This window comes from Athene noctua, chromosome 1 (genome assembly GCF_965140245.1).
Source record: "Athene noctua chromosome 1, bAthNoc1.hap1.1, whole genome shotgun sequence".
Lineage (NCBI taxonomy): Eukaryota > Metazoa > Chordata > Aves > Strigiformes > Strigidae > Athene > Athene noctua.
In genome coordinates, this window is record NC_134037.1 from 234,788,476 (window position 1) to 234,803,452 (window position 14,977).

Sequence of the window (14,977 nt, forward strand, 5' to 3'; positions counted from 1 at the left end):
TCAAAGAAATTAATAATTCTATTTTTAATTGAGTGCTTGAATGCCCATTCAATAAAAACCAAAAAGCCTACATAGTCTTTCAGCAAACACAGGGGATAAAATGAAACACCAAATAGCTATCTGGTCACTGAGGCCACAGTTTGATACATGCTTTGTTCCATGACTGTGCCACCCTGCTCCACATCTATTCACATTCCTACAGCCTCTGTTGGCATGGGTACAGCTGTTTGCAGGGCCATTTGGTGAGCCAGGTCAGGGAACAACCCAGGTTAACAAAAAATAGCCTGGTGGGGAAAAAAAGGTCACATGGGTTTCCAGTCGCGTTCTCCCCACAGTCTTACAAAGAGCTTTACCAGCACAAGAGGGGAAGAAGGGAATGGAAGGAGGTTAGAGACATGAGGCTGCTGGAGTGAATGCTACAGCTCAGGCGTTCACCAGCCAAACCCAGAATGAGGCAGTGATGACGACAAAGGCAATGTAAATGCGTGATGATGTAAACTTCATGTAAGTATCCTGAGTAGGGTACAGAGCACAGGGTACATTGGCACAGATAAATACCAGAATTAAAAACAGGAACTGAGTGTTTGACTTTGCTGCCTAAAGTCCTTTTATGCAGCAAGTCCTGTGCTGCCACAACTACTATTATTACTATTATACTTATTACAAAACAGCATTTGCACACTGCAATGCCAGGTAACGTTCAGATTCTAACCCCATGCAGAAGCGGCATCCTGTGGCACCATACTCACACTGGCATCCATCATCTCTGTATCACAGGATTATACGGGCTCTCCCACTCATGCTAATGAACTAGACAGAAGTAGTGGGTTATTAAGTTATGTTGAATAAAACTAGAAAGATAAGAAAGCAGCAGTTTTACAGTCACTGAATTTGCAGGATTTATGAGTCAAAAATATCTGGGATCCCTATTTCCATTTGTCACCATGGAGGTCTTTCAATCCTAAAAAATTAAGAATTCAATTCCATGCCTAGCTGTAGTCCACAGCAAAACTCTCACAAGCTCAGTCATGCAGAAAGAGGTCTCTTAACTAACGTCTCTGAAATACACACTATTCTAACAGAACAACCCTAATAGCTTTTCATTTACTTAAGTAAAAGGGAAAAGAAGTTAAATTTCCATTTCTAGTAGTAATAACTATAGAAATAAAGGAAACTGGTAATATAATTTAAATAACATAGGCAGCAGCCAAGAGGGAATAGGACTTCTTCTAAACCCATTAGTGGGGAACATGAATATTATTTTTGCTCTTTGCTCAATATTACTGAAAGTTACCTCTCTACACAGCATTTACTTGACCACATTTCTTAGCAAGCCTGATGTGTTACTTTCAATAGCTTCATAACCCATTAAAATAATTTTCTATAGCAGCAATTTCACTTTACTACTAATATTAGCCCAAGAAAGATTCTTTGCTCAGAAAAAAAAAAAAAAAAAAAAAAAAAAAAACCACGTTCCCTTAAGCTCAATGAAAGTTCTGCCTGATAACAACTTCATGAATAGCCCATTGCACAGAATTGGCATTTCAGGTCGACAAGACCTACTGACTGTAAATAACGAGATGGTTAATTTACATACACCGTTTCTTGTGACAGTTCTCACGCACGCTCATCTTCCCTTCATCTCTGACGGTTTCCCGATGTCTTATGCAAGTGGCCACGCTCTCATTCCTCTGCATCTCAAGAGCCAGTCCGCAGCTGCAGGCAGTCAGCGGAGAGGAGCAAGAGAAATGATATATTGCAGATATTTTATTTTTGGAAACTACACTGTAAATAAGGCCATTTCCAGAGATATTCCACGGACACAGAGCGCTTGGTCGCAGAGCCAGCGCCTTATGTAACAGGAGGAGTATTGTTTAGGGTTGCCTGCTTTAAAAAGCCACTCCTGGTAACAGAGTTTACAGAGCTATAAAAAGCTAACAGCGTAACTATCGAGAACAAGCAGGCAAGCGGTTTATTGCAAGAAGGCTGGTGCTAACTGGAAAAAGAAAAGTTTTATTAAATCACTTAACTTTCTGTCACTGGGAGGACATCGTCTCAGCTGACACTTACTGCGTGCGGAAAGGTGGGGGTCCTAGGCGGCCCCATGCAGCCCCATGGCCAGGTGCTGAAGACAGCTCTGCCGCCTCCCCGCAGGCCACGCCGCCGGCAGCCGCCCTTAGTTATCTTCCATTCGATTCCGCTTTCTCCCCCCCGCCGATTATTGACACGTGGCAGAGACAAGGGATTCCTCAACTCGGCCTCCCGCTCTTCTTCTGCCGAGCGACCGTCAGCCTCTGGAAAAGCGTGAGCAGAAAGGATCGCTTGAACACGCACAGGCGCTCACAAGCAGCTGTAAATTTCCACTCCCCAGCGCCTGCGGCCGGACTCCCGGCCTCGCTCCGGCTCCTCGTCGTTCCTGCTCCAACTAGCTCAGCGGCTGGGTGTGCATTTTTCCCCACTGCCCTCCCCGCTTCCCACTCCCTCACTCGTCTTGCTCGCAGGCTCACCCCCCCACCCCCACCCCCCAAACTCCACGTCAGAGGAACGCGTGGAAAAGCGAAGGAAGAGGCGATCGCTCCGCCGACAGATTTCTCCAGGGTTAAGGGAGGAGATGCGAGGATTTCGCATCACTTCTGTAAGTTTCCATTCCCCTCCAAAGTCTGTCGGCACAGGGGAGGCATCGCCGACGGGTCCTCGCACCATCACGTGGCGGAGGCAGCTGGAATTAAATTATTCACCTTGCTGTCCTGCTGAGAATGCAAATAAGGGAGCCCAAGAGCGGGTTGCTATTACAAGACAATAATAAAATCAACATGCTCACATACCACATCTTTCAGCAGAGTCCTGCTCAGAGAAGCCAAAGTTAAGCTGCTTCCTGCCTGACTATATAACATAAAGATCTCAATACTTTTCCACAATAATAATGGAAGAGGAAAAAAAAAACAACCCTGCAGTATACTTTAAGCAAAATTTAAATCCCACTGAAGAAAAACATTAGCCTAAAGTATGTTTTCAAAGGCTAATGCGATGGGAAAAAAATCATACTATTATTCTGAAACAAGTACTACCAGCTATTATCAAGCACACAAATATAGCAAAAGGCAATTAAAGGAATTTTTAATGCTTCACTTTTCTCTCTTGGCAGCTATTGCTCAGCAAGCGCCACATATTCCCAAAGGGAATGAATGGCAAGTGCCTTTCCCTCCACCCCCCACTCCCTCTACTCTCTGACAGGCGCTGAGAGCAGGGAAAGGCGGATGCTTTACCAGCCACCGCGGGCACTGCAAGATGGGATGTAAATCCCAACCTCACCCAGATCTCAGCCAAGCCCCAGCAAGAATAAAAACCCAGCCTATACTTATGTTGAGCTCACCAGCTCAGAGGGAGATTTCACCTCCCAGCCTCTCTTCCTTAGGGCAAAGCCCAGCCAAAGTCTCACATTATTATCAATAATTCTGTATACTACAATGTTTGCTTGGGGAGATAATCTCAGCCTCTGCCACATACCAGCACTGCAGGTGCATCAGATCTTAATTTAGGACTCACCTGCAGTAGCTATTCAGAGCGCTACATTAGAGGTAACCAAAAAAGCATGAGAAACCTCATTTCTGACGAGTACAGATGCCAGCCACCTTTTAAACGGCTATCATCCTTTGCTATCAATCTCAGATACTAACCAAGGAAAAGTATCCCAGATTCTCACTTTGAAGAGCCAAGAACTAGCAGCCTGCCCGGCTTCCGTTGCTCCCATACATCCCAGGCTCCGAGGCAGGAGCAGTTCCTGCTCCCTTAACCTCCCTGAATTTGCTTCTGCGTTTGCACAGGAGGTGCGGAGCCAACCTCAGATCAGCAGATTTATACTCCTGACTTATCTGTAAAGCACGCCGCCGTTTGTGCTTACGCTTTACCTTTCAGATCATCAAGACAGCTCAGCCCCATGGTTTTGGACTGCCTTGAACAGTACTGGGAACAGGCACTAGTGCTGCTCCTGCTGCACCCAAAAGCGCTGCAACAAGTGACACCAAGTGGCAATTTCTGCTCCAGACCCATAGTGAAATATGCCTCCAGCACAGAATTAAAGGCTTCACGCTAGACACCCCTGACCAGGTTTCCTCTCTAGGCCACCTCCAGAGAAAGCTCGACGAGGGACACTGTGGATGCCAAGCTTGGAGAGGGATGAGCCACCCTGCAAAGCAGCATCTTTCTTCATGAAGCTTGGTGGGCAGGTGGACAACCAGCACAGGCTGACATTTCATGACATGAAGGACTTGGGAAAATCCAGCACCAGGCACCATTTCATGGGCACCTTGCTTTGCCCAGCTCACTGGGGAGAGGGAGGGGGCACTGCGCCCTGCAGTACCTTACACCCACTCTGGGGTCGGTCCTTTCTTTTTTATCAGATACCACAGCCTTTGGGTAAACGTCATAGTGAAAGTCAAACGATAAAAGCTCTGCCCTTGGGCTACTACTGAAGCTACCGGCTTTTCTTAAGGCAACACAAAAATCTAAGTATACTATGTCATTAATTTCCACTGTGTGTTTTTGAGAGAATAATTTTTTTTCCCCTCTAACTCTCCTGAGAGAAATTATACCCTTTCCATAGTGTATCCACCACCACTTCAACAGGTAAACCCTTTGTTGCCCCATGGAGTTCAACGTTGGTGGGTACTACCTTGCAGTTGAATAATCACAGAAAAGACTGAATAATCCCTAAAAAGCTGTTTTAATTGCACGTTAAGGGGCCCCACTGGATAATCTGTGTATCATTGAGTTCCCTGGAGTATTCACAGACCATTCTGAGTAAGCAGCCCTTTGGAAGCATAAGAAATTTATCAAGAAAATTACCATCCTCTGTTTTGGACTAAATATCCCTGTTTTCCTGGTTCTGATGAATAAATTGAATATGCATTCAATTACAGTTCAAGTCTACCAGTCTTCTACTTGAGGAAATACCTTTGGGCTTCAATAGGAGCCCTCTACACACCAGGAGAGCAAGAAACAGGCCTGCCCACTTCCCTGAATTGCAGCAGGAGAAATAGTGCAAAAGAGAGTAGCTAAAGAGGCAGGGAAAAAAATTTCTCTGCTATACCAATACTCTGTTTCTTCTTCAGTGCAGTTAATTCTCAGATGACAGGAGAAGGCCCTGAAACATCCAACAGGAATTAAGCTGTAATTACTTAGTGCTCTTACCTGTTTGGGGTTTTTTTGTTGCCAAGAGGTTATTAAATATTTCAAAAGAAATGTTTTCTTCCATTCTTAATTTGCAGACATCTCAAATCTGGAATGATGTAATTATAAACAGCCAACAATTCTTTATAGTCTGAAAATACACTGGAAAAAAAATCTCTGTGCAGTGCTAAAGGACTACAGCCTCCACATATTTAAATTCTATTATATTTGTTTCCTTTAAAGTGAACAGAGTCCTCAGGCTAAAGCATGGTTAGAGTACTTTTCAGAAATGTTTATCCTTGCTTTTGTAACTGAAAATCATTCCATCCAATAAAGACCAAAGGAAGAAAACCGCAGTCCATTATTCCTGCCCTTCTCATTTATTTTCTGAAGTGGAAAAGAGAAATTAGGGAACTTCAACAATGAGTGTGCTAGCAGTAAATTACAACAGCAGATGATAAACACACAGTACATATATACTAATTCTGCTCATTTAATCACTCACTTCCAGTCTGTCTACCTCCTCCAAGATTACTTCCAACATTCCAAAGCCCTAAGCAGCCTCAGATAGTAAATAAATAACAATAATAACAACAACAACAATCAAAATAATAATAATAATAAAAGTTCTTTCTTCCCCTGAGATTGCTCAGTGCTAAGGCCCCAGGCCATGAAAATTCAGTTCTCCACAGTGACAGGTTTAGTTGTGTAATACTAGATATCAAGAGGAGAAACATCAGAATACTTAAAAGATTCCCCCACCCTCCAAAACCTGAAAACTAAAGAACCCACACACACACAGGATTTCATCCCACTCTTACAGATCCCAAGATATCAACATTATGGCAGTTTATCAGGGTGGAGGGGAACTAAAAACAAATTACTTATATTATCTACATTGTAAAGCTGTTACACTTTAACTCAAGGCATTTAGCTTTACAACAAAGTAATATAAAAAGCATGCCTGACAACACTTCTAAAACCTCAAAATGTAAGAGGAGAGACTTTACAGTAACTTCGTGCTTCTATGTAATTCCACATGTTCACAGATACCATTTTCCTCAGATGCCCTGCAAGAGCCATGCAGTCACTCCAAATAAATGCCATTAAAACTCTTCTTCATCTAATTAATCCCCCAATACAGACATACACCAAGACCTCCGCTTTCTCTCTTTCTCCCCTATATAATCTCAGAGGGAGACAAGCTCAAAACTGAGCCTATACACCAATCCTCCCAAAAGAGCCACCAGCACCAAAAGGCAAATTAACATTTGGTTGCTCATCCAAACACAAAGCAAGGTAAAAAAAGGGGCTACAGTCTACAGAGGCGCAGGTGGTTTTTCCTGTGGCCATTTAAAAATCAGCAAAGCTTCTGTCCTCTCTCAGGACTAGAAAATTGAAATTTCTCTAGTGAAGCATGGGGGAACAGAGAGCAGCCAGAGGCAGCGGCTGACCTGTAGCTGCATTTTAGCTAAAGTAAGCGGTAGGGTTTAAATGGATGCTTTGTATAAGCTATTCCTAAAAAAGTATGTCTTTAATGGTTTTCCCCTCTTCTTCCTCCTGGCTCCCTCTAGTGCTTTTAAGTACATACTGCCTTTTCCTTCCTGTTTTATTTATTGCAAATATAAACATTTATATGCTCAGATAGGATGCAAAAGGAAGGGCAGGGACAGGTGACATTATAGTGGGGGTCTGCAACGGGCCACCCAACCAGGAAGACCAAGCAGATGAGGCCCTCTATAGACAGACAGGAGCAGCCTCACATTCACAAGCCCTGGTCCTCATGGGGGACTTCACCCCAATATCTGTTGGAGAGACAACACAGCAGGGCATAAGCAATCTAGGAGGTTGCTGGAGTGCATTGATATAACTGCTTCTCCAAGTGACAGAGGAGCCAACAAGGATTGGTGCTGGGTTGGACCTTGTTCTCAACAACAAGGAGGGGCTGGTGGAGAATGTGAAGGTCAAGGGCAGCCTTGGCTGCAGTGAGCATGAACTGGTGGAGTTCAAGATCCTTAGGGCAGCAAGGAGGGCACACAGCAAGCTTGCTAGCCTGTACTTCAGGACAGCAGACTTTGGTCTCTTCAGGGATCTGCTTGGTAGAGGACCAGGGAATAAAGCCCTGGCTGGATGAGGGGCCCAAGAAAACTGGTTAATATTCAAGGATCACCTCCTCAAAGCTCAGGAGCGATGCAACACGACAAATACGAAGTCCGGCAAAAATGCCAGGAGGCCTGTGTGGATGAACAAGGAGTTTCTGGACAACCTCAAACACTAAAAAGCAAGGACAGATAGCCTGGGAGGAATACAGAGAAATTGTCCAAGCAGCTAGGGATCAGGTTAGGAAGACCAAAGCCCTGATAGAATTAAATCAGGCCAGGGATGTCCAGGGCAATAAGAAAATCTTCTAGAGGTACACCAGTGATAAAAGGAAGACTAAGAAAAATGTGGGCCCTCTCTGGAAGGAAATGGGAGACCTGGTTACCTGGGACATGGAGAAGGCTGAGGTACTCAACAACTTTTTTGCCTCAGTCTTCACTAGCAAGTGCTCCAGCCAAGCCACCCAAGTCACAGAAGGCAAAGGCAGGGACTGGGAGAATGAAGAACTGCCCACTGCACTGCAAGAGAAGATGAAGTTCAAGACCATCTAGGGAATGTGAAGAAGCACAAGTCCATAGGACCTGATGCATAGCATCTGTGGGTCCTGAGGGAACTGGTGGATGAAGTAGCTAAGCCACTATCCATCATATTTGAGAAGTTGTGGCAGTCTAGTGAAGTTCCCACTGACTGGAAAAGGAGAAATACAATCCCCATTTTTAAAAAGGGAAGAAAGGAAACCCAGAGAACTATAGACCTGCCAGTCTCACCTCTGTGCCCAGCAAGATCATAGAGTGGATCCTCCTGGAAACTATGCTAGGGCACATGGAAAATAAGGAAGTGATTGGTGACAGCCAACATGGCTTCACCGAGGGCAGATCATGCCTGAAAAATCTGGTAGTCTTTTATGATGGGGTTACAGCATTGGGGGTTAAGGGAAGAGCAACAGATGTCATTGAAACTGTCCCATATGACATCTTTGTCTCTAAATTGAAGAGACGTGGATTTGACAGAAGAATCACTCAGTGGATAAGGAATTGGCTGGATGGTCACACTCAAAGAGTTGCAGTCAAGGGCTCAGTGTCCAAGTGGAGAGCAGTGATGAGTGGCATTCCTCAGGGGTCCGTGTTGGAACCCGTGCTGTTTAACATCTTTGTCAGGGACATGGACAGTGAGATTGAGGGCACCCTCAGCAAGTTTGCTGATAACACCGAGCTGTGTGCTGCCATTGACACTCTGCAGGGAAGGGATGTGCCATCCAGAAGGACCCTGACAGGCTGGACAGTGGGCCCGTGTGAACCTCATGAAGTTCAGCAAGGCCAAGTGCAAGGTCCTGCACGTGGGTTTGAACAATGCCAAGCACAAATACAGGCTGGGCAATGAATGGATTGAGAGCAGCCCTGTGGAGAAGGACTTGGGGTATCAGTGGATGATAAACTGACTATGAGCAGCAATGTGCACTTGCAGCCCAGAAAGCCAACTGTGTCCTGGGCTGCATCAAGAGAAGTGTGGCCAGCACGTCGAGGGAGGGGATTCTTCCCCTCTACTCTGCTCTTGGGAGACCCCACCTGGAGTGCAGTGTCCAGCTCTGGAGCCCCCAGCATAAGAAGGCCATGGATCTGCTTGAGCAAGTCCAGAAGAAGGCCATAAAGATGATCAGGGGCTGGAGCACCTCCCTTAGAGGCTGAGAGAGTTGGGGTCATTCAGCCTGGAGAAGAGAAGGCTCCAGGGAGACCTTATAGCAGCCTTTCAGTACCTAAAGGGGGCTACAGTAAAGATGGGGAGGGACAGTCTCTCAGGGAGTGCAGTGTAGGTTGAGGGGTAATGGTTTTAAACTGAAAGAGGGTAGATTTAGATGGGGTATCAGGATTAAATTCTTCCCTTTGAGAGTGGTGACACACTGGAACAGTTTGCACAGAGAAGCTGTGGCTGCCCCCTCCCTGGCCGTGTTCAAGGCCAGGTTGGATGGGGTTTGAGCAACCTGATCTAGTGGAAGGTCCTTTAAGGTCCCTTCCATCCCAAAACAGTCTATGATTTTTTTTTTTTTTTAAAGAGCTGTACTAACTCTTATAAACTGCTTGGGAGTTTTTACCAAACATATTCACATGTACATCACTCCAGCAGTCACGCACTGACACTGGCTGTTCTACAAGAAACCTTAATGTATTAAATCCTTTACGTACAGGTCAGTGTATTTAAAATTTTCATTTCAAAGTCATCCATCAGCTCCATCCTTGGAGAAAATCAGCTAAAATGAATCCCTTTCCTTGAACATTCTCTTCCCCAAACAGGAACAACATTTAAACATGAGGTTACTAAACCCCAACAGCTGAAAAATAAAACACATTAAAATTTTATGCCTGCTCTTAAGAGAGTCACTTATAAAATGTTAATTGCATTTCTTATCTGCTGTGTCCCAGCATAAAACAAATTAAGAACCACACCTGCACTCCCACTTTTGGGAGTGGAGTAACAGTGAACTCATGACAATATCATGCTATCATGCTTTTTACCTGTGGTTGTATGCAAACAGAAACTAATACTCCAAAATCAGTAACACCCTGAAGAGCTTAGCAAGTATTTTTTTATATAATTAAAGCCTTCACCTCTCCAAACTGCTTCTATTCCAGCTCCATATAGTCAACCACTTCAGTGGCCATGTTTTTTGGTTTAAGGTCCATTCACAGAATTAAAAATGTGAAAAGGAAATCTCATTTCAGAAGGAACAACAAAAAGAGCTTTGCTGAAGATCTAAAATTTAACGTATCATCACACGTGTGCCATGAGAGGCCCATTCTTACAGTTTGTATCACAGCACACTCAAAAAAAAGTTATTTACAGTAGTAACAAACAAAAATTATACATGACCAAATAAGCCCTCACTGTCTAGTACACTATAAGACAGTCCTTGCATCACTGCTAGCACTTTTCTTCATAGATTGCAAAATTCTGTCATGTGTATAAGAGCATTTATCTGCTATCTTCCATTTATAAAATAGTCAAACAATATTAATACTGTTTAATCTTCTTGAACATACTGAATTTAGTTGCTGGTTTCTATGTAACTTCAGCAAGCAATTTTCTTAATGTTAGGCACATGTTAGTAAGACAGCATGGGGTACTGCATGTTAAGACATCCCCTTCCAACATCGCTCAAGTATGCAAAAAAAAAAAAAAAACCTGTATATGTTCCTTACAACTTCCTTTGCAGTGAAAGACAACGGAGCATCCCTAACCAGAACTTTAAACTTCCTAATAGTGCTTGAAGCTGAAAGCTGTATTAGTGCATATTCCTCTCACTAATGGTGATGTGCAATGAAAATACTAGGCTTATCAACTGCCTTTTGATAACAATTTCTTTATACATAAGGCATGGCTCTGTTTCTGACAAGGTGGAAGGCAATTTGTGACTAAGACTTTTCCTCCATGGACAACTACTATAGAAGTCTAAAAATCCTTTAGATGCTCTCAAGATGACTTGCAAACAAACAAAATCAGCTTAATTTGAAACACAAGTTAAGTACTCACTGGAACACCCATTTTAGTATGAGGAAACTGAGGTGCCGGTAAACACCCAAATATGCACACTCTAAAATATACTGTTAAAGAACGTCCGTAGATAGGAACCATCATTCTGGATCAAAGCTCTATCAAATTCCATCTCCAAGAGCAGCTGACACCAAGTGCTAAGTAGAAAAAGAAATATATACCAGAAGAAAGACCACTCTACTCTTCTGCTTCCAGCAATTTGCATCTTTGAGGTTTCCTAAAGTGTCATCCAAAATCACCATGCTAAATAGCTACAAATGGCTTCATGCCCCTTTGCTTTTGTCCTGGGTTGCAGTGTATTCTATTACCATCCTCATGAGCTGTTGAAATCAGGTGGGGCAGTGTTTCCTTGCCTCCTCCCCCCAGACTATCTTTCTGTTAATGGCCCATCAATGCCATACAACACAACTCAGAGATAACTCCCTCTGGACCATCTTCTGTTAATGAGCTTAATCAACATTTGGCCTCATGGCTCATTATCCCATTGTGAGATGCTCCACCCAGAGGGAGGAACCAAGCATTCCATCCTGGATATAATCTGAGATTCTGAATACCAGAGACCCTCCTTTTCCACTGGATTTCTAGAGGACAGGAGTTACATAGCCACCACTGGATTTTTCTGGGGAAGAGCAGACCTTCTTTCTACAGGATCACTACTTTGGGGGCGACTGCAGCCACCATTCTACTAGACTGCTACCACCACCCTGATTAACAGGGTGTCAGGTTGTATCCTAACTCTGTTAGTTTAACCCAGTGTTATCTACCTTTTTTTTTTTTCTTTCCTCTTTTTATTTCCCTATTAAATTGTTATACTGACTTGGTGTCTCCCAAATAACACCAATGGCATTGATGGGCCATTAACAAAAAGATAGTCTGGGGGGAGGAGGCAAGGAAACACTCCCCCACCTGACATCAACAGCTCATGAGGATGGTAATAGAATACGCTACAACCCAGGGCAGCTTTAAAGATCCTAAAAAAGCCACTATTTCTTCTCTTGGCCAACTTTGAAATCACATCTACAATACTTAGATACAACAAATTGTTCCAGATTGCTTCTGACTCTCAAGACTGAGCAACCAAAACAGCTTTATCCCCATCAAAATCTATACTTCTGAAGGATAAAAGACTGCTATTGTCCACCATGAAAACAAAAAAGCCATGATTAGCACTCAAAGCAAGGTATACCCCCTCACAAACAAAAAAGGAGTCTCCCAGATATGAGAAGTTATCAGTATCTTTGCAAAAAAGTAATATTTATGCCATAGTCAGAAGCTATCTGAGTCTGAATGTAATAAACTATTGTAACTAATTTGCTAGGTTGGGCAAGGTGGGTAGGTACACTTGAATGATCTGTAAATGTTAAACAATTAAATGTAAAGTGGGCCATTCGGATTGGAACAATGTAACGGTGTCTCAGAAACCCCACCTAGAGCTGACATGTAACTGCTGTTTGAAGAAAAGCCCGCCAGAAAGTCATGAGGCTTTTAAAAGATCCAACAGGAGAAAAGCGCACAAGGAGACCAAGGCTTCGAGACTTTCAAAAGACCCAATACGAGGAGGATGTGCACCCCAGCAACCCAAATGACCAATGGAAAAGAGCAGGACAACTATCTGACTGGAGGAGATTGGTTAGAGACGATGGCACAAGAGTATAAAAAATGCTGCTTTTTGGAACTCGGTGTGTGTGTGGCAGAGTTGCGGCTCTCCATGCACCCAGCGCTGCTTTGCCTATTGCTTCCCACCCTAAATTGATTGAACCCAAATTAAAATATATATTTTTATAAAAATTGGTTTTCTCTGATTATAACATGAACAACTTCAGAACACATTTTCTAATATCATATATGCATTCAGGACCTCAGTTCTTTCTTTCATATGATATTTCTCAATGCCATGTCCAAACCTAACATCACAAGGAGACAAAATTTTGTATCTACTAAATCAAGAAGAAATTCCCAAGTCCAAGGAGTCAGAACTGTAGGTCTGATAGTGGAACTGGGAAAGAAAGTCCTAAAACTATTTCTATCAAAGCAGCAGCAGTCGTAAGGACATAAAATCATGTCTGGCATTATTGCCAATTTTGGAGTTTCTGCCCCAGTACCAGTGAAAAGAAATGGCTTGTTTTCTGAGATCAGGCAGAATCCCATGAGAAGGTCACCTAGAGAGAGTCATACCAGTCCAATTTACCACGACCACAGCAAGACAGCCTTTACTAGCTGTCATCATGGGATGAAATAACTTTCACAAGCATAAGACCTTCCATTGAAAGATTGCAGCACACAAAGACCTGTATCCAAACAGTTGCATATCAGCCACGTAACTAAGGATGTAAAAGTAAGCTATTTAACACCTCGTTGTTTGACCCAACAACCACACCACCTATTTTTATGTTTTTCCATTTTAAATAAATATAGATGGCATGGTCAGGAAGTTTAAAACTAACAAGTAATAAGAATCTGTGATGATTTACACAAACCTGGCTTTTCTTTCAAAATTGAAGACAGGTTCTATATGCTTTCTATAGATTTGTAAAATACCTTATTTGGAAAGAAAAGTTTGAAACACAATTTTTCCTCTTCTCAAAACAAGAAATGAATATTGCTACTAGCAACAAATTAATTTCAAAATTGCAAAGATACATTCTGATTCTCACAAAGCATGAATTATTGTCTGATGTAGATCAACAGTTTCTTGAACAAAAGCAGCTTCTTAAAAGATCTTGGATCTTGACATTAATTTCAGGTGTCGGGGAATCTATGAAGTCCATCAATAAATTAGCACAACAGTTAGCTGTTTTTCACTAAAGTATTTTTTCCTTTTATGCATGTTCCTATTCTTTTTTACTTTCTGCTTCCTGCTGCTGTGACTCCTGTATTTGTAAATGTATGCTCTTTGAAGGCTCTCCATTTTGCTCATGCATAGGTCCATGATCAAATCACTTCAGCAAACTCAGAGTTTACTTCTTCATCACTACCTACATTAAGTGTAAAGTATGTTTCTCCAACACTTACAAGCAGTGTTGACTTTGACTTAAAAATATGTCTTGAATTGAATCCATCAAACCTGATTATATACCAGAAGTGAGTTCAATAATACTGGAAAGGAAATCTCCCATTCTGCATTCAGTGTATTCAACTTCAGCTCTTGGCTGTCACTTACGTACAGGGAGTGTCTTACTCCCTGTCTGTTGCCCGTGAGCCTCAATACCTTGCAGTACTGTTTTTCCAGATACTGTTCCTCATCTTTAACATGCATCCAGCCTTTTTTCACGGTGATTAACTTCCCAAAACTTTGAGTCCATCTCTCAAAAGAGTCAACTAATGTGTTCTTTAATTCAAGCAAATACATGAGGCTATACCATCATTTGTCATTTTTCTACGCTACATGGCCTAGATAAAACTGTCAGGAAGCATTTTGCACTTTCTTCCAACTGTGTGTTCATTTGGAGTTTGGGTTTTTTTTGCAAACAAACGTCCAAGGACTGAACATCACAAAATTATATCTTAATTCAATGATTCTTCATAGAGTGTAACATTTTAAGGAGTCAGTTTCTTAGACAGTCTAGATCAAACCCTTAAGCTAATATCCTAGACATTTTATAATACCCTTTTTATTAATCATCTTGAATAGCATTTGCTACATAACAATCCTTAAAATTGAATTTTACATTAGCCATTTTAAAAAAAAAATCCTCAGCTTCCATACAGATTTTCATAAGTGATCTTTCAGTCTTTATTTACTGCTGTAACATGATGGATTTATTCATAGTTACATGATTATTTGTAATACTCAGCTTCGTTCTCACTACAGATATACATAACAGTTCTGTATTTTCATCATAGTTGTTGACAACTTTAGTGCAGCCATCAGACATATGTCACTGTTCTTTTTGTTCGTGATATTTTTAGAACGTCTCCTTATTAGATCCTAAAGAAAATATGGAGAGTTTTCTTTAATCACCTTTATAAAAAGTTACTTATACTTATCCTTATATATTGGCTGCTCCCCTTGAACTACTTCTAAATCAAGACAGGACTCTTTCTTTGCTTAACCTATTTTTTCGCATTCAGGCCTGCACATTCTGGAATAGCCACATGTTCTTGCATTTCCTCCCCCCAATTTTGAAAGACACTTTTGTAAGCAATGTTAGAAGTATATTAG

General features: G+C 42.3%; 1 protein-coding gene across 4 annotated transcripts in view; it reads right to left on the minus strand.

The window, feature by feature from the left end:
- Positions 1-14,977, minus strand: part of CAB39L (calcium binding protein 39 like) — a 65,424-nt gene that overhangs the window by 43,682 nt on the left and 6,765 nt on the right. Inside the window, exon 2 of one of the 4 annotated variants that reach the window (XM_074913155.1) lies at positions 2,071-2,294. The exons of 1 other annotated variant lie outside the window; for it this stretch is intronic. The gene's annotated coding sequence lies outside the window, so the exon portion shown is untranslated. Of the gene's footprint in view, positions 1-1,597; positions 1,749-2,070; positions 2,482-14,977 lie in introns of those variants that run through there. 2 more of the 4 variants (XM_074913146.1, XM_074913161.1) reach the window with 2 other exon arrangements.